At 43.9% G+C, this 19361-nt stretch overlaps 1 long non-coding RNA gene across 9 annotated transcripts in view; it reads left to right on the plus strand.

The window, feature by feature from the left end:
• LOC307181428 overlaps window positions 1-19361 on the plus strand; it is a 914212-nt gene that overhangs the window by 69981 nt on the left and 824870 nt on the right. For 7 of the 9 annotated variants that reach the window (XR_013826750.1, XR_013826751.1, XR_013826752.1 and 4 more), the window contains exon 1: window positions 5877-5969. The exons of the other annotated variants lie outside the window; for them this stretch is intronic. This is a non-coding gene — a long non-coding RNA (uncharacterized lncRNA). Of the gene's footprint in view, window positions 1-5876; window positions 5970-19361 lie in introns of those variants that run through there. 9 annotated transcript variants of the gene reach the window in all.

A 19361-nucleotide genomic window follows, 5' to 3' on the forward strand; every position in this document is an offset into this window, starting at 1 on the left:
AGTGCAGATTTCTTTGCAAGCTTGCTTGGTTGGCCAAAAAGGGCGTATGCGTTTTTTCCTGAATATATTCAGGAAAAAACGCATACGCCCTTTTTGGCCAAGTGCATCATTGTGGACGTTCTGCCTCTTTTCCTATGCTTTCAATGCAATTCCAGTCTACTTCCTGAAATCGGTTTCCTGCAATTCTGCCCTGCTTTCAAGTCCTCTTGGCAGCCTTACTTCAGTATATTTTTGGACGATAGCTGTCATTTATAACTCTGCAGGTTTGTGAATTACAGTGCCTCTGAGCTCCTTTCTTCAACTCGCTTTCTTTTGAGCTGGCCGCAACACCGCAGGATGGCTTCAGGTCCTAATCTGGTTCCGGCACGGCACACTGAGCCTTTGGTTATTTCCTCTTCCTGGTGGGAAATGAGAGTTAAATTTCCCCGTCCAGACACCTCCAGCTAGTCTCTCATTGGTTCTCGCTATTCCTGTTCATCTTCCGCAGAAATTGCAAACTGGGCCAAACAGGAGGTTAAAGGCGCTGACTCTCCAAGTGGGGAGAGTGTTAGTCAAGCATCTGGAATGGTGCACCCGAGTACCAGGGTACAAAACCTGAGACATATTTGAACACGTCTCCCGATCACATGGTTGATCATACTCTGGGTTCCACATGCATGTTTTAGCTGAAGGAAGAATACCTGAAACCTGGGTAGTTGAAAGCCGTGGAATGGGTACCATGCAATATGACTTCAAAGGGTCTTCATTTGCTCACCGAACCTCTCCAATCCTATCACTGCTGCGTTTATGCACCTGTACACATGCTTGATTCTCTTTCGGAGACATAGCAATCCATAGGTTTTAAGATACTTACTAGTCAGGTACATTCTTAGGCGTTTAATATGCGGTGTTGAGTCCATTTCGTTGAGCAAGGAGTAGCTCTTGTCTATTCCATATTTGGCTTAAGGAACTTTATCTGTGCTCATTTCGATCTCTGGTTTTATGCAGCACCCCAACTCACCTTTCCCCTTAAGCAAGCATAAGTTGTTTTTCTAAATTTGAGACGCTGTTCTGTTCTGTAATTCAGTTCTTGTGTAGCCAAGTTTACATTCTGTGGATTACTGATATCTTATGATGTTTCTTTTTCTGTGTGACTTATTTCAGTTAGAATCATCATACCTGAATCCACTCATTGTGCTGCTAAGGGCCTGATGACATAGATTTCATTGCTGAGTGATATTGCTTTGTAAGTAAATACCACAACTTCTTTATCCATTTTTCACTTTCTGCAATGTTGAACTTGTACTGTAAACGAGGTTCTTGTAAACAGAGCCGTTCCAAACTTTGGGGTGGCTGTGTCTTTTTGATTTTAATTTCCCTAAGCTATAGGACCATAAGTGGAAGTGCCCTAGGCTCTGTTGCTTTGTTTTTTAGATGTTTCAGGAAACACCATACACTTCTCCCGAGTGTCTGTTGGCAATTTACATCCTGCCCATCAGCATAACAAGGCTCCCAGTTCTCCATGGCCTGTCCTGCCTTTCTGGATTTTATACTTTTTTCAGATGGCCCTTTTGACCGGGGGGAAGTGAGACTTCATTGTAGTGCAGATTTCCTTTGCAAGCTTGCTTGGTTGGCCAAAAAGGGCGTATGCGTTTTTTCCTGAATATATTCAGGAAAAAACGCATACGCCCTTTTTGGCCATGTGCATCATTGTGGACATTCTGCCTCTTTTCCTATGCTTTCAATGCAATTCCAGTCTACTTCCTGAAATCGGTTTCCTGCAATTCTGCCCCGCTTTCAAGTCCTCTTGGCAGCCTTACTTCAGTATATTTTTGGACGATAGCTGTCATTTGTAACTCTGCAGGTTTGTGAATTACAGTGCCCCTGAGCTCCTTTCTTCAACTCGCTTTCTTGTGAGCTGGCCGCAACACCGCAGGATGGCTTCAGGCCCTAATCTGGTTCCGGCATGGCACGATGAGCCTTTGGTTAATTCCTCTTCCTGGTGGGAAATGAGAGTTAAATTTGCCCGTCCAGACACCTCCAGCTAGTCTCTCGTTGGTTCTCGCTATTCCTGTTCATCTTCCGCAGAAATTGCAAACTGGGCCAAACAGGAGGTTAAAGGGACTGACTCTCCAAGTCGGGAGAGTGTTACTAAAGCGTCTGGAATGTTGCACCCGAGTACCAGGGGAGGAAAACTGAGACATATTTGAACACGTCTCCCATTCACACGGTTGATCATACTCTGGGTTCCACATGCATGTTTTAGCTGAAGGAAGAATACCTTAAACCTGGAGAGTTGAGACCCGTGTAATGAGTACCATGCAATGTGACTTCAAAGGGTCTTCATTTGCTCACCGAACCTCTCCAATCCTATCACTGCTGCGTTTATGCCCCTGTACACATGCTTGATTCTCTTTTGGAGACATAGCAATCCATAGGTTTTAAGATACTTACTAGTCAGGTACATTCTTAGGCGTTTAATATGGGGTGTTGAGTCCATTTTGTTGAGCAAGGAGTAGCTCTTGTCTATTCCATATTTGGCTTAAGGAACTTTATCTGTGCTCATTTCAATCTCTGGTTTTATGCAGCACCCCAACTCACCTTTCCCCTTAAGCAAGCATAAGTTGGTTTTCTAAATTTGAGACCCTGTTCTGTTTTGGAATTCAGTTCCTGTGTAGCCAAGTTTACATTCCGTGTATTAGTGATATCTTATGATGTTTCTTTTTCTGTGTGACTTATTTCAGTTAGAATTATCGTACCTGAATCCACTCATTATGCTGCTACGGGCCTGATGACATAGATTTCATTGCTGAGTGATACTGCATTGTACATAAGTACCACAAGTTCTTTATCCATTTTTCACTTTCTGTGATATTGAACTTGTACGGTAAACGAGGTTCTTGTAAACAGAGCCGTTCCAAACTTTGGGGTGGCTGTGTCTTTTTGATTTTAATTTCCCTAAGCTATAGGACCATAAGTGGAAGTGCCCTAGGCTCTGTTGCTTTGTTTTTTAGATGTTTCAGGAAACACCATACACTTCTCCCGAGTGTCTGTTGGCAATTTACCTCCCGCCCATCAGCATAACAAGGCTCCCAGTTCTCCATGGCCTGTCCTGCCTTTCTGGATTTTACACTTTTTTAGTATGGCCCTTTTGACTGGGGGGAAGTGAGACTTCATTGTAGTGCAGATTTCCTTTGCAAGCTTGCTTGGTTGGCCAAAAAGGGCGTATGCGTTTTTTCCTGAATATATTCAGGAAAAAACGCATACGCCCTTTTTGGCCAAGTGCATCATTGTGGACGTTCTGCCTCTTTTCATGTGCTTTCAATGCAATTCCAGTCTACTTCCTGAAATAGGTTTCCTGCAATTCTGTCCCGCTTTCAAGTCCTCTTGGCAGCCTTACTTCAGTATATTTTTGGACGATAGCTGTCATTTGTAACTCTGCAGGTTTGTGAATTACAGTGCCCCTGAGCTCCTTTCTTCAACTCGCTTTCTTGTGAGCTGGCCGCAACACCGAAGGATGGCTTCAGGCCCTAATCTTGTTCCGGCATGGCATGAGGAGCCTTTGGTTAATTCCTCTTCCTGGTGGGAAATGAGAGTTAAATTTGCCCGTCCAGACACCTCCAGGTAGTCTCTCATTGGTTCTCCCTATTCCTGTTCATCTTCCGCAGAAATTGCAAACTGGGCCAAACAGGAGGTTAAAGGCGCTGACTCTCCAAGTCGGGAGAGTGTTACTAAAGCGTCTGGAATGTTGCACCCGAGTACCAGGGGAGGAAAACTGAGACATATTTGAACACGTCTCCCGTTCACACGGTTGATCATACTCTGGGTTCCACATGCATGTTTTAGCTGAAGGAAGAATACCTTAAACCTAGAGAGTTGAGACCCGTGGAATGGGTACCATGCAATATGACTTCAAAGGATCTTCATTTGCTCACCGAACCTCTCCAATCCTATCACTGCTGCGTTTATGGCCCTGTACACATGCTTGATTCTCTTTCGGAGACATAGCAATCCATAGGTTTTAAGATACTTACTAGTCAGGTACATTCTTAGGCGTTTAATATGGGGTGTTGAGTCCATTTCGTTGAGCAAGGAGTAGCTCTTGTCTATTCCATCTTTGGCTTAAGGAACTTTATCTGTGCTCATTTCAATCTCTGGTTTTATGCAGCACCCCAACTCACCTTTCCCCTTAAGCAAGCATAAGTTGGTTTTCTAAATTTGAGACCCTGTTCTGTTTTGGAATTCAGTTCCTGTGTAGCCAAGTTTACATTCCGTGTATTAGTGATATCTTATGATGTTTCTTTTTCTGTGTGACTTATTTCAGTTAGAATCATCGTACCTGAATCCACTCTTTATGCTGCTATTGGCCTGATGACATAGATTTCATTGCTGAGTGATACTGCATTGTATGTAAGTACCACAAGTTCTTTATCCATTTTTCACTTTCTGTGATATTGAACTTGTACGGTAAACGAGGTTCTTGTAAACAGAGCCGTTCCAAACTTTGGGGTGGCTGTGTCTTTTTGATTTTAATTTCCCTAAGCTATAGGACCATAAGTGGAAGTGCCCTAGGCTCTGTTGCTTTGTTTTTTAGATGTTTCAGGAAACACCATACACTTCTCCCGAGTGTCTTTTGGCAATTTACATCCCGCCCATCAGCATAACAAGTCTCCCAGTTCTCCATGGCCTGTCCTGCCTTTCTGGATTTTACACTTTTTTCAGATGGCCCTTTTGACCGGGGGGAAGTGAGACTTCATTGTAGTGCAGATTTCCTTTGCAAGCTTGCTTGGTTGGCCAAAAAGGGCGTATGCGTTTTTTCCTGAATATATTCAGGAAAAAACGCATACGCCCTTTTTGGCCAAGTGCATCATTGTGGACGTTCTGCCTCTTTTCCTATGCTTTCAATGCAATTCCAGTCTACCTCCTGAAATCGGTTTCCTGCAATTCTGCCCCGCTTTCAAGTCCTCTTGGCAGCCTTACTTCAGTATATTTTTGGACGATAGCTGTCATTTATAACTCTGCAGGTTTGTGAATTACAGTGCCCCTGAGCTCCTTTCTTCAACTCGCTTTCTTTTGAGCAGGCCGCAACACCGCAGGATGGCTTCAGGCCCTAATCTGGTTCCATCACGGCACGCTGAGCCTTTGGTTATTTCCTCTTCCTGGTGGGAAATGAGAGTTAAATTTGCCCGTCCAGACACCTCCAGCTAGTCTCTCATTGGTTCTCGCTATTCCTGTTCATCTTCCGCAGAAATTGCAAACTGGGCCAAACAGGAGGTTAAAGGCGCTGACTCTCCAAGTGGGGAGAGTGTTAGTAAAGCGTCTGGAATGTTGCACCCGAATACCAGGGGAAGAAAACTGAGACATATTTGAACACGTCTCCCGTTCACACGGTTGATCATACTCTGGGTTCCACATGCATGTTTTAGCTGAAGGAAGAATACCTTAAACCTGGAGAGTTGAGACCTGTGTAATGGGTACCATGCAATATGACTTCAAAGGGTCTTCATTTGCTCACCGAACCTCTCCCATCCTATCACTGCTGCGTTTATGCCCCTGTACACACGCTTGATTCTCTTTTGGAGACATAGCAATCCATAGGTTTTAAGATACTTACTAGTCAGGTACATTCTTAGGCGTTTAATATGGGGTGTTGAGTCCATTTCGTTGAGCAAGGAGTAGCTCTTGTCTATTCCATATTTGACTTAAGGAACTTTATCTGTGCTCATTTCAATCTCCGGTTTTATGCAGCACCCCAACTCACCTTTCCCCTTAAGCAAGCATAAGTTGGTTTTCTAAATTTGAGACGCTGTTCTGTTTTGGAATTCAGTTCCTCTGTAGCCACGTTTACATTCCGTGTATTAGTGATATCTTATGATGTTTCTTTTTCTGTGTGACTTATTTCACTTAGAATCATCGTACCTGAATCCACTCATTATGCTGCTACGGGCCTGATGACATAGATTTCATTGCTGAGTGATACTGCATTGTACGTAAGTACCACAAGTTCTTTATCCATTTTTCACTTTCTGTGATATTGAACTTGTACGGTAAACGAGGTTCTTGTAAACAGAGGCGTCCCAAACTTTGGGGTGGCTGTGTCTTTTTGATTTTAATTTCCCTAAGCTATAGGACCATAAGTGGAAGTGCCCTAGGCTCTGTTGCTTTGTTTTTTAGATGTTTCAGGAAAGACCATACACTTCTCCCCAGTGTCTGCTGGCAATTTACATCCCGCCCATCAGCATAAAAAGGCTCCCAGTTCTCCATGGCCTGTCCTGCCTTTCTGGATTTTACACTTTTTTCAGATGCCCCTTTTGACCGGGGGGAAGTGAGACTTCATTGTAGTGCAGATTTCCTTTGCAAGCTTGCTTGGTTGGCCAAAAAGGGCGTATGCGTTTTTTCCTGAATATATTCAGGAAAAAACGCATACGCCCTTTTTGGCCAAGTGCATCATTGTGGACGTTCTGCCTCTTTTCCTATGCTTTCAATGCAATTCCAGTCTACCTCCTGAAATCGGTTTCCTGCAATTCTGCCCCGCTTTCAAGTCCTCTTGGCAGCCTTACTTCAGTATATTTTTGGACGATAGCTGTCATTTATAACTCTGCAGGTTTGTGAATTACAGTGCCCCTGAGCTCCTTTCTTCAACTCACTTTCTTTTGAGCTGGCCGCAACACCGCAGGATGGCTTCAGGCCCTAATCTGGTTCTGGCACGGCACGCTGAGCCTTTGGTTATTTCCTCTTCCTGGTGGGAAATGATAGTTAAATTTGCCCGTCCAGACACCTGCAGCTAGTCTCTCATTGGTTCTCCCTATTCCTGTTCATCTTCCGCAGAAATTGCAAACTGGGCCAAACAGGAGGTTAAAGGCGCTGACTCTCCAAGTGGGGAGAGTGTTAGTAAAGCGTCTGGAACGTTGCACCCGAGTACCAGGGGAGGAAAACTGAGACATATTTGAACACGTCCCGATCACATCGTTGATCATACTCTAGGTTCCACATGCATGTTTTAGCTGAAGGAAGAATACCTTAAACCTGGAGAGTTGAGACCCGTGGAATGGGTACCATGCAATATGACTTCAAACGGTCTTCATTTGCTCACCGAACCTCTCCAATCCTATCACTGCTGCGTTTATGCCCCTGTACACATGCTTGATTCTCTTTTGGAGACATAGCAATCCATAGGTTTTAAGATACTTACTAGTCAGGTACATTCTTAGGCGTTTAATATGCGGTGTTGAGTCCATTTCGTTGAGCAAGGAGTAGCTCTTGTCTATTCCATATTTGGCTTAAGGAACTTTATCTGTGCTCATTTCGATGTCTGGTTTTATGCAGCACCCCAACTCACCTTTCCCCTTAAGCAAGCATAAGTTGGTTTTCTAAATTTGAGACCCTGTTCTGTTCTGTAATTCAGTTCCTGTGTAGCCAAGTTTACATTCCGTGTATTACTGATATCTTATGATGTTTCTTTTTCTGTGTGACTTATTTCAGTTAGAATCATCGTACCTGAATCCACTCATTATGCTGCTACGGGCCTGATGACATAGATTTCATTGCTGAGTGATACTGCATTGTACGTAAGTACCACAAGTTCTTTATCCATTTTTCACTTTCTGTGATATTGAACTTGTACGGTAAACGAGGTTCTTGTAAACAGAGGCGTCCCAAACTTTGGGGTGGCTGTGTCTTTTTGATTTTAATTTCCCTAAGCTATAGGACCATAAGTGGAAGTGCCCTAGGCTCTGTTGCTTTGTTTTTTAGATGTTTCAGGAAACACCATACACTTCTCCCGAGTGTCTGTTGGCAATTTACATCCCGCCCATCAGCATAACAAGGCTCCCAGTTCTCCATGGCCTGTCCTGCCTTTCTGGATTTTACACTTTTTTCAGATGGCCCTTTTGACCGGGGGGAAGTGAGACTTCATTGTAGTGCAGATTTCCTTTGCAAGCTTGCTTGGTTGGCCAAAAAGGGCGTATGCGTTTTTTCCTGAATATATTCAGGAAAAAACGCATACGCCCTTTTTGGCCAAGTGCATCATTGTGGACGTTCTGCCTCTTTTCCTATGCTTTCAATGCAATTCCAGTCTACTTCCTGAAATCGGTTTCCTGCAATTCTGCCCTGCTTTCAAGTCCTCTTGGCAGCCTTACTTCAGTATATTTTTGGACGATAGCTGTCATTTATAACTCTGCAGGTTTGTGAATTACAGTGTCCCTGAGCTCCTTTCTTCAACTCGCTTTCTTGTGAGCTGGCCGCAACACCGCAGGATGGCTTCAGGCCCTAATCTGGTTCCGGCATGGCACGCTGAGCCTTTGGTTATTTCCTCTTCCTGGTGGGAAATGAGAGTTAAATTTGCCCGTCCAGACACCTGCAGCTAGTCTCTCATTGGTTCTCCCTATTCCTGTTCATCTTCCGCAGAAATTGCAAACTGGGCCAAACAGGACGTTAAAGGCGCTGACTCTCCAAGTGGGGAGAGTGTTAGTAAAGCGTCTGGAATGTTGCACCCGAGTACCAGGGGAGGAAAACTGAGAAATATTTGAATACGTCTCCCGTTCACACGGTTGATCATACTCTGGATTCCACATGCATGTTTTAGCTGAAGGAAGAATACCTTAAACCTGGAGAGTTGAGACCCGTGGAGTGGTTACCATGCAATGTGACTTCAAAGGGTCTTCATTTGCTCACCGAACCTCTCCAATCCTATCACTGCTGCGTTTATGCCCCTGTACACACGCTTGATTCTCTTTTGGAGACATAGCAATCCATAGGTTTTAAGATACTTACTAGTCAGGTACATTTTTAAGCGTTTAATATGAGGTGTTGAGTCCATTTCGTTGAGCAAGGAGTAGCTCTTGTCTATTCCATATTTGGCTTAAGGAACTTTACCTGTGCTCATTTCAATCTCTGGTTTTATGCAGCACCCCTACTCACCTTTGCCCTTAAGCAAGCATAAGTTGGTTTTCTAAATTTGAGACCCTGTTCTGTTTTGGAATTCAGTTCCTGTGTAGCCAAGTTTACATTCCGTGTATTAGTGATATCTTATGATGTTTCTTTTTCTGTGTGACTTATTTCAGTTAGAATCATCGTACCTGAATCCACTCATTATGCTGCTATGGGACTGATGACATAGATTTCATTGCTGAGTGATACTGCCTTGTACGTAAGTACCACAAGTTCTTTATCCATTTTTCACTTTCTGTGATATTGAACTTGTACGGTAAACGAGGTTCTTGTAATCAGAGGCGTCCCAAACTTTGGGGTGGCTGTGTCTTTTTGATTTTAATTTCCCTAAGCTATAGGACCATAAGTGTAAGTGCCCTCGGCTCTGTTGCTTTGTTTTTTAGATGTTTCAGGAAACACCATACACTTCTCCCGAGTGTCTGTTGGCAATTTACATCCCGCCCATCAGCATAACAAGGCTCCCAGTTCTCCATGGCCTGTCCTGCCTTTCTGGATTTTACACTTTTTTCAGATGGCCCTTTTGACCGGGGGGAAGTGAGACTTCATTGTAGTGCAGATTTCCTTTGCAAGCTTGCTTGGTTGGCCAAAAACGGCGTATGCGTTTTTTCCTGAATATATTCAGGAAAAAACGCATACGCCCATTTTGGCCAAGTGCATCATTGTGGACGTTCTGCCTCTTTTCGTATGCTTTCAATGCAATTCCAGTCTACCTCCTGAAATCGGTTTCCTGCAATTCTGCCCCGCTTTCAAGTCCTCTTGGCAGCCTTACTTCAGTCTATTTTTGGACGATAGCTGTCATTTATAACTCTGCAGGTTTGTGAATTACAGTGCCCCTGAGCTCCTTTCTTCAACTCGCTACCTTTTGAGCTGGCCGCAACACCGCAGGATGGCTTCAGGCCCTAATCTGGTTCCGGCACGGCACGCTGAGCCTTTGGTTATTTCCTCTTCCTGGTGGGAAATGAGAGTTAAATTTGCCCGTCCAGACACCTGCAGCTAGGCTCTCATTGGTTCTCCCTATTCCTGTTCATCTTCCGCAGAAATTGCAAACTGGGCCAAACAGGACGTTAAAGGCGCTGACTCTCCAAGTGGGGAGAGTGTTAGTAAAGCGTCTGGAATGTTGCACCCGAGTACCAGGGGAGGAAAACTGAGACATATTTGAACACGTCTCCCGTTCACACGGTTGATCATACTCTGGGTTCCACATGCATGTTTTAGCTGAAGGAAGAATACCTTAAACCTGGAGAGTTCAGACCCGTGGAATGGGTACCATGCAATGTGACTTCAAACGGTCTTCATTTGCTCACCGAACCTCTCCAATCCTATCACTGCTGCGTTTATGCCCCTGTACACACGCTTGATTCTCTTTTGGAGACATAGCAATCCATAGGTTTTAAGATACTTACTAGTCAGGTACATTCTTAGGCGTTTAATATGCGGTGTTGAGTCCATTTCATTGAGCAAGGAGTAGCTCTTGTCTATTCCATATTTGGCTTAAGGAACTTTATCTGTGCTCATTTCGATCTCTGGTTTTATGCAGCACCCCAACTCACCTTTCCCCTTAAGCAAGCATAAGTTGGTTTTCTAAATTTGAGACCCTGTTCTGTTCTGTAATTCAGTTCCTGTGTAGCCAAGTTTACATTCCGTGTATTACTGATATCTTATGATGTTTCTTTTTCTGTGTGACTTATTTCAGTTAGAATCATCGTACCTGAATCCACTCATTATGCTGCTACGGGCCTGATGACATAGATATCATTGCTGAGTGATACTGCATTGTACGTAAGTACCACAAGTTCTTTATCCATTTTTCACTTTCTGTGATATTGAACTTGTACGGTAAGCGAGGTTCTTGTAAACAGAGGCGTCCCAAACTTTGGGGTGGCTGTGTCTTTTTGATTTTAATTTCCCTAAACTATAGGACCATAAGTGGAAGTGCCCTAGGCTCTGTTGCTTTGTTTTTTAGATGTTTCAGGAAACACCATACACTTCTTCCGAGTGTCTGTTGGCAATTTACATCCCGCCCATCAGCATAACAAGGCTCCCAGTTCTCCATGGCCTGTCCTGCCTTTCTGGATTTTACACTTTTTTCAGATGGCCCTTTTGACCAGGGGGAAGTGAGACTTCATTGTAGTGCAGATTTCCTTTGCAAGCTTGCTTGGTTGGCCAAAAAGTGCGTATGCGTTTTTTCCTGAATATATTCAGGAAAAAACGCATACGCCCTTTTTGGCCAAGTGCATCATTGTGGACGTTCTGCCTCTTTTCCTATGCTTTCAATGCAATTCCAGTCTACCTCCTGAAATCGGTTTCCTGCAATTCTGCCCCGCTTTCAAGTCCTCTTGGCAGCCTTACTTCAGTATATTTTTGGACGATAGCTGTCATTTATAACTCTGCAGGTTTGTGAATTACAGTGTCCCTGAGCTCCTTTCTTCAACTCGCTTTCTTGTGACCCGCCCGCAACACCGCAGGATGGCTTCAGGCCCTAATCTGGTTCCGGCATGGCACGATGAGCCTTTGGTTAATTCCTCTTCCTGGTGGGAAATGAGAGTTAAATTTGCCCGTCCAGACACCTCCAGCTAGCCTCTCATTGCTTCTCGCAATTCCTGTTCATCTTCCGCAGAAATTGCAAACTGGTCCAAACAGGAGGTTAAAGAGACTGACTCTCCAAGTCGGGAGAGTGTCAGTAAAGCGTCTGGAATGTTACACCCGAGTACCAGAGTACGAAAACTGAGACATATTTGAACACGTCTCCCATTCACACGGTTGATCATACTCTGGGTTCCACATGCATGTTTTAGCTGAAGGAAGAATACCTTAAACCTGGAGAGTTGAGACCCGTGTAATGAGTACCATGCAATATGACTTCAAAGGGTCTTCATTTGCTCACCGTACCTCTCCAATCCTATCAGTGCTGCGTTTATGCCCCTGTACACACGCTTGATTCTCTTTTGGAGACATAGCAATCCATAGGTTTTAAGATACTTACTAGTCAGGTACATTCTTAGGCGTTTAATATGCGGTGTTGAGTCCATTTCGTTGAGCAAGGAGTAGCTCTTGTCTATTCCATATTTGGCTTAAGGAACTTTATCTGTGCTCATTTCGATCTCTGCTTTTATGCAGCACCCCAACTCACCTTTCCCCTTAAGCAAGCATAAGTTGGTTTTCTAAATTTGAGACCCTGTTCTGTTCTGTAATTCAGTTCCTGTGTAGCCAAGTTTACATTCCGTGTATTAGTGATATCTTATGATGTTTCTTTTTCTGTGTGACTTATTTCAGTTAGAATCATCAAACCTGAATCCACTCATTGTGCTGCTAAGGGCCTGATGACATAGATTTCATTGCTGAGTGATATTGCTTTGTAAGTAAATACCACAACTTCTTTATCCATTTTTCACATTCTGCGATGTTGAACTTGTACTGTAAACGAGGTTCTTGTAAACAGAGGCGTCCCAAACTTTGGGGTGGCTGTGTCTTTTTGATTTTAATTTCCCTAAGCTATAGGACCATAAGTGGAAGTGCCCTAGGCTCTGTTGCTTTGTTTTTTAGATGTTTCAGGAAACACCATACACTTCTCCAGAGTCTCTGTTGGCAATTTACATCCCGCCCATCAGCATAACAAGGCTCCCAGTTCTCCATGGCCTGTCCTGCCTTTCTGGATTTTACACTTTTTTCAGATGGCCCTTTTGACCGGGGGGAAGTGAGACTTCATTGTAGTGCAGATTTCCTTTGCAAGCTTGCTTGGTTGGCCAAAAAGGGCGTATGCGTTTTTTCCTGTATATATTCTGGAAGAAACGCATACGCCCTTTTTGGTCAAGTGCATCATTGTGGACGTTCTGCCTCTTTTCCTATGCTTTCAATGCAATTCCAGTCTACCTCCTGAAATCGGTTTCCTGCAATTCTGCCCCGCTTTCAAGTCCTCTTGGCAGCCTTACTTCAGTCTATTTTTGGACGATAGCTGTCATTTATAACTCTGCAGGTTTGTGAATTACAGTGCCCCTGAGCTCCTTTCCTCAACTCGCTTTCTTTTGAGCTGGCTGCAACACCGCAGGATGGCTTCAGGCCCTAATCTGGTTCTGGCACGGCACGCTGAGCCTTTGGTTATTTCCTCTTCCTGGTGGGAAATGAGAGTTAAATTTGCCCGTCCAGTCACCTCCTGCTAGTCTCTCATTGGTTCTCGCTATTCCTGTTCATCTTCCGCAGAAATTGCAAACTGGGCCAAACAGGAGGTTAAAGGCGCTGGCTCTCCAAGTGGGGAGAGTGTTAGTAAAGCGTCTGGAATGTTGCACCCGAGTACCAGGGGAAGAAAACAGACATATTTGAACACGTCTCCCGTTCACACGGTTGATCATACTCTGGGTTCCACATGCATGTTTTAGCTGAAGGAAGAATACCTTAAACCTGGAGAGTTGAGACCTGTGTAATGGGTACCATGCAATATGTCTTCAAAGGGTCTTCATTTGCTCACCGAACCTCTCCAATCCTATCACTGCTGCGTTTATGCCCCTCTACACACGCTTGATTCTCTTTTGGAGACATAGCAATCCATAGGTTTTAAGATACTTACTAGTCAGGTACATTCTTAGGCGTTTAATATGGGGTGTTGAGTCCATTTCGTTGAGCAAGGAGTAGCTCTTGTCTATTCCATATTTGGCTTAAGGAACTTTATCTGTGCTCATTTCAATCTCTGGTTTTATGCAGCACCCCAACTCACCTTTACCCTTAAGCAAGCATAAGTTGGTTTTCTAAATTTGAGACCCTGTTCTGTTTTGGAATTCAGTTCCTGTGTAGCCAAGTTTACATTCCGTGTATTACTGATATCTTATGATGTTTCTTTTTCTGTGTGACTTATTTCAGTTAGAATCATCGTACCTGAATCCACTCATTATGTTGCTATGGGCCTGATGACATAGATTTCATTGCTGAGTGATACTGCATTGTACGTAAGTACCACAAGTTCTTTATCCATTTTTCACTTTCTGTGATATTGAACTTGTACGGTAAATGAGGTTCTTGTAAACAGAGGCGTCCCAAACTTTGGGGTGGCTGTGTCTTTTTGATTTTAATTTCCCTAAGCTATAGGACCATAAGTGGAAGTGCCCTAGGCTCTGTTGCTTTGTTTTTTAGATGTTTCAGGAAACACCATGCACTTCTCCCGAGTGTCTGTTGGCAATTTACATCCCGCCCATCAGCATAACAAGGCTCCCAGTTCTCCATGGCCTGTCCTGCCTTTCTGGATTTTACACTTTTTTCAGATGGCCCTTTTGACCGGGGGGAATTGAGACTTCATTGTAGTGCAGATTTCCTTTGCAAGCTTGCTTGGTTGGCCAAAAAGGGCGTATGCGTGTTTTCCTGAATATATTCAGGAAAAAACGCATACGCCCTTTTTGGCCAAGTGCATCATTGTGGACGTTCTGCCTCTTTTCCTATGCTTTCAATGCAATTCCAGTCTACCTCCTGAAATCGGTTTCCTGCAATTCTGCCCCGCTTTCAAGTCCTCTTGGCAGCCTTACTTCAGTATATTTTTGGACGATAGCTGTCATTTATAACTCTGCAGGTTTGTGATTTACAGTGCCCCTGAGCTCCGTTCTTCAACACGCTTTCTTGTGACCTGGCCGCAACACCGCAGCATGGCTTCAGGCCCTAATCTGGTTCTGGCAAGGCATGCTGAGCCTTTGGTTAATTCCTCTTCCTGGTGTGAAATGAGAGTTAAATTTGCCCGTCCAGACACCTCCAGCTAGTCTCTCATTGGTTCTCGCTATTCCTGTTCATCTTCCGCAGAAATTGCAAACTGGGCCAAACAGGAGGTTAAAGGGACTGACTCTCCAAGAGGGGAGAGTGTTAGTAAAGCATCTGGAATGTTGCACCCGAGTACCAGGGGAGGAAAACTGAGACATATTTGAACACGTCTCCCGATCACACGGTTCATCATACGCTAGGTTCCACATGCATGTTTTAGCTGAAGGAAGAATACGTTAAACCTGGGTAGTTGAAAACCGTGGAATGGGTACCATGCAATATGACTTCAAAGCGTCTTCATTTGCTCACCGAACCTCTCCAATCCTATCACTGCTGCGTTTATGCCCCTGTACACATGCTTCATTCTCTTTTGGAGACATAGCAATCCATAGGTTTTAAGATACTTACTAGTCAGGTACATTCTTAGGCATTTAATATGCGGTGTTGAGTCCATTTCGTTGAGCAAGGAGTAGCTCTTGTCTATTCCATATTTGGCTTAAGGAACTTTATCTGTGCTCATTTCAATCTCTGGTTTTATGCAGCACCCCAACTCACCTTTACCCTTAAGCAAGCATAAGTTGGTTTTCTAAATTTGAGACCCTGTTCTGTTCTGTAATTCAGTTCCTGTGTAGCCAAGTTTACAATCCGTGTATTAGTGATATCTTATGATGTTTCTTTTTCTGTGTGACTTATTTCAGTTAGAATCATCATACCTGAATCCACTCATTGTGCTGCTAAGGGCCTGATGACACAGATTTCATTGCTGAGTGATATTGCTTTGTAAGTAAATTCCACAACTTCTTTATCCATTTTTCACTTTCTGCGATGTTGAACTTGTACTGTAAACGAGGTTCTTGTAAACAGAGCCGTTCCAAACTTTGGGGTGGCTGTGTCTTTTTGATTTTAATTTCCCTAAGCTATAGGACCATAAGTGGAAGTGCCCTAGGTTCTGTTGCTTTGTTTTTTAGATGTTTCAGGAAACACCATACACTTCTCCCGAGTGGTTGTTGGCAATTTACATCCCGCCCATCAGCATAACAAGGCTCCCAGTTCTCCATGGCCTGTCCTGCCTTTCTGGATTTTACACTTTTTTCAGATGGCCCTTTTGACCGGGGGGAAGTGAGACTTCATTGTAGTGCAGATTTCCTTTGCAAGCTTGCTTGGTTGGCCAAAAAGGGCGTATGCGTGTTTTCCTGAATATATTCAGGAAAAAACGCATACGCCCTTTTTGGCCAAGTGCATCATTGTGGACGTTCTGCCTCTTTTCCTATGCTTTCAATGCAATTCCAGTCTACCTCCTGAAATCGGTTTCCTGCAATTCTGCCCCGCTTTCAAGTCCTCTTGGCAGCCTTACTTCAGTCTATTTTTGGACGATAGCTGTCATTTATAACTCTGCATGTTTGTGAATTACAGTGCCCCTGAGCTCCTTTCTTCAACTCGCTTTCTTGTGACCTGGCCGCAACACCGCAGGATGGCTTCAGGCCCTAATCTGGTTCCGGCACGGCATGCTGAGCCTTTGGTTATTTCCTCTTCCTGGTGGGAAATGAGAGTTAAATTTGCCCGTCCAGACACCTCCAGCTAGTCTCTCATTGGTTCTCGCTATTCCTGTTCATCTTCCGCATAAATTGCAAACTGGGCCAAACAGGAGGTTAAAGGCGCTGACTCTCCTAGTGGGGAGAGTGTTAGTAAAGCGTCTGGAATGTTGCACCCGAGTACCAGGGTATGAAAACTGAGACATATTTGAACACGTCTCCCATTCACATGGTTGATCATACTTGGGTTCCACATGCATGTTTTAGCTGAAGGAAGAATACCTTAAACCTGGAGAGTTAAGACCCGTGTAATGGGTACCATGCAATATGACTTCAAAGGGTCTTCATTTGCTCACCGAACCTCTCCAATCCTATCACTGCTGCGTTTATGCCCCTGTACACATGCTTGATTCTCTTTCGGAGACATAGCAATCCATAGGTTTTAAGATACTTACTAGTCAGGTACATTCTTAGGCGTTTAATATGCGGTGTTGAGTCCATTTCGTTGAGCAAGGAGTAGCTCTTGTCTATTCCATATTTGACTTAAGGAACTTTATCTGTGCTCATTTCAATCTCTGTTTTATGCAGCACCCCAACTCACCTTTCCCCTTAAGCAAGCATAAGTTGGTTTTCTAAATTTGAGACCCTGTTCTGTTCTGTAATTCAGTTCCTGTGTAGCCAAGTTTACATTCCGTGTATTAGTGATATCTTATGATGTTTCTTTTTCTGTGTGACTTATTTCAGTTAGAATCATCGTACCTGAATCCACTCATTATGCTGCTACGTGCCTGATGACATAGATTTCATTGCTGAGTGATACTGCATTGTACGTAAGTACCACAAGTTCTTTATCCATTTTTCACTTTCTGTGATATTGAACTTGTACTGTAAACGAGGTTCTTGTAAACGGAGGCGTCCCAAACTTTGGGGTGGCTGTGTCTTTTTGATTTTAATTTCCCTAAGCTATAGGACCATAAGTGGAAGTGCCCTAGGCTCTGTTGCTTTGTTTTTTAGATGTTTCAGGAAACACCATATGCTTCTCCTGAGTGTCTGTTGGCAATTTACATCCCGCCCATCAGCATAACAAGGCTCCCAGTTCTCCATGGCCTGTCCTGCCTTTCTGGATTTTACACTTTTTTCAGATGGCCCTTTTGACCGGGGAGAAGTGAGACTTCATTGTAGTGCAGATTTCCTTTGCAAGTTTGCTTGGTTGGCCAAAAAGTGCGTATGCGTTTTTTCCTGAATATATTCAGGAAAAAACGCATACGCCCTTTTTGGCCAAGTGCATCATTGTGGACGTTCTGCCTCTTTTCCTATGCTTTCAATGCAATTCCAGTCTACCTCCTGAAATCGGTTTCCTGCAATTCTGCCCCGCTTTCAAGTCCTCTTGGCAACCTTACTTCAGTCTATTTTTGGACGATAGCTGTCATTTATAACTCTGCAGGTTTGTGAATTACAGTGCCCCTGGGCTCCTTTCTTCAACTCGCTTTCTTTTGAGCTGGCCGCAACACCGCAGGATGTCTTCAGGCCCTAATCTGGTTCTGGCACGGCACGCTGAGCCTTTGGTTAATTCCTCTTCCTGGTGGGAAATGAGAGTTAAATTTGCCCATCCAGACACCTCCAGCTAGTCTCTCATTGGTTCTCGCTATTCCTGTTCATCTTCGACAGAAATTGCAAACTGGGCCAAACAGGAGGTTAAAGGGACTGACTCTCCAAGTGGGGAGAGTGTTAGTAAAGCGTCTGGAATGTTGCACCCGAGTACCAGGGTACGAAAACTGAGACATATTTGAACACGTCTCCCGATCACATGGTTGATCATACTCTAGGTTCCACATGCATGTTTGAAATGAAGGAAGAATACCTTAAACCTGGGTAGTTGAAACCCGTGGAATGGGTACCATGCAATATTCTTCAAAGGGTCTTCATTTGCTCACGAACCTCTCCAATCCTATCACTGCTGCGTTTATGCCCCTGTACACATGCTTGATTCTCTTTCGGAGACATAGCAATCCATAGGTTTTAAGATACTTACTAGTCAGGTACATTCTTAGGCGTTTAATATGGGGTGTTGAGTCCATTTCGTTGAGCAAGGAGTAGCTCTTGTCTATTCCATATTTGGCTTAAGGAACTTTATCTGTGCTCATTTCAATCTCTGGTTTTATGCAGCAACCGAACTCACCTTTCCCCTTAAGCAAGCATAAGTTGGTTTTCTAAATTTGAGAACCTGTTCTGTTTTGGAATTCAGTTCCTGTGTAGCCAAGTTTACATTCCGTTTATTAGTGATATCTTATGATGTTTCTTTTTCTGTGTGACTTATTTCAGTTAGAATCATCGTACCTGAATCCACTCATTATGCTGATACGGCCTGATGACATAGATTTCATTGCTGAGTGATACTGCATTGTACGTAAGTACCACAAGTTCTTTATCCATTTTTCACTTTCTGTGATATTGAACTTGTACAGTAAATGAGGTTCTTGTAAACAGAGGCGTCCCAAACTTTGAGGTGGCTGTGCTTTTTGATTTTAATTTCCCTAAGCTATAGGACCATAAGTGGAAGTGCCCTAGGCTCTGTTGCTTTGTTTTTTAGATGTTTCAAGAAACACCATACACTTCTGCTGAGTGTCTGTTGGTAATTTACATCCCGCCCATCAGCATAACAAGGCTCCCAGTTCTCCATGGCCTGTTGCCTTTCTGGATTTTACACTTTTTTCAGATGGCCCTTTTGACCGGGGGGAAGTGAGACTTCATTGTAGTGCAGATTTCCTTTGCAAGCTTGCTTGGTTGGCCAAAAAGGGCGTATGCGTGTTTTCCTGAATATATTCAGGAAAAAACGCATACGCCCTTTTTGGCCAAGTGCATCATTGTGGACGTTCTGCCTCTTTTCCTATGCTTTCAATGCAATTCCAGTCTACCTCCTGAAATCGGTTTCCTGCAATTCTGCCCCGCTTTCAAGTCCTCTTGGCAGCCTTACTTCAGTATATTTTTGGACGATAGCTGTCATTTATAACTCTGCAGGTTTGTGAATTACAGTGCCCCTGAGCTCCTTTCTTCAACTCGCTTTCTTGTGACCTGGCCGCAACACCGCAGGATGGCTTCAGGCCCTAATCTGGTTACGGCACGGCATGCTGAGCCTTTGGTTAATTCCTCTTCCTGGTGGGAAATGAG

This window comes from Stenella coeruleoalba, assembly GCF_951394435.1.
Source record: "Stenella coeruleoalba genome assembly, contig: scaffold_102, whole genome shotgun sequence".
NCBI lineage: Eukaryota > Metazoa > Chordata > Mammalia > Artiodactyla > Delphinidae > Stenella > Stenella coeruleoalba.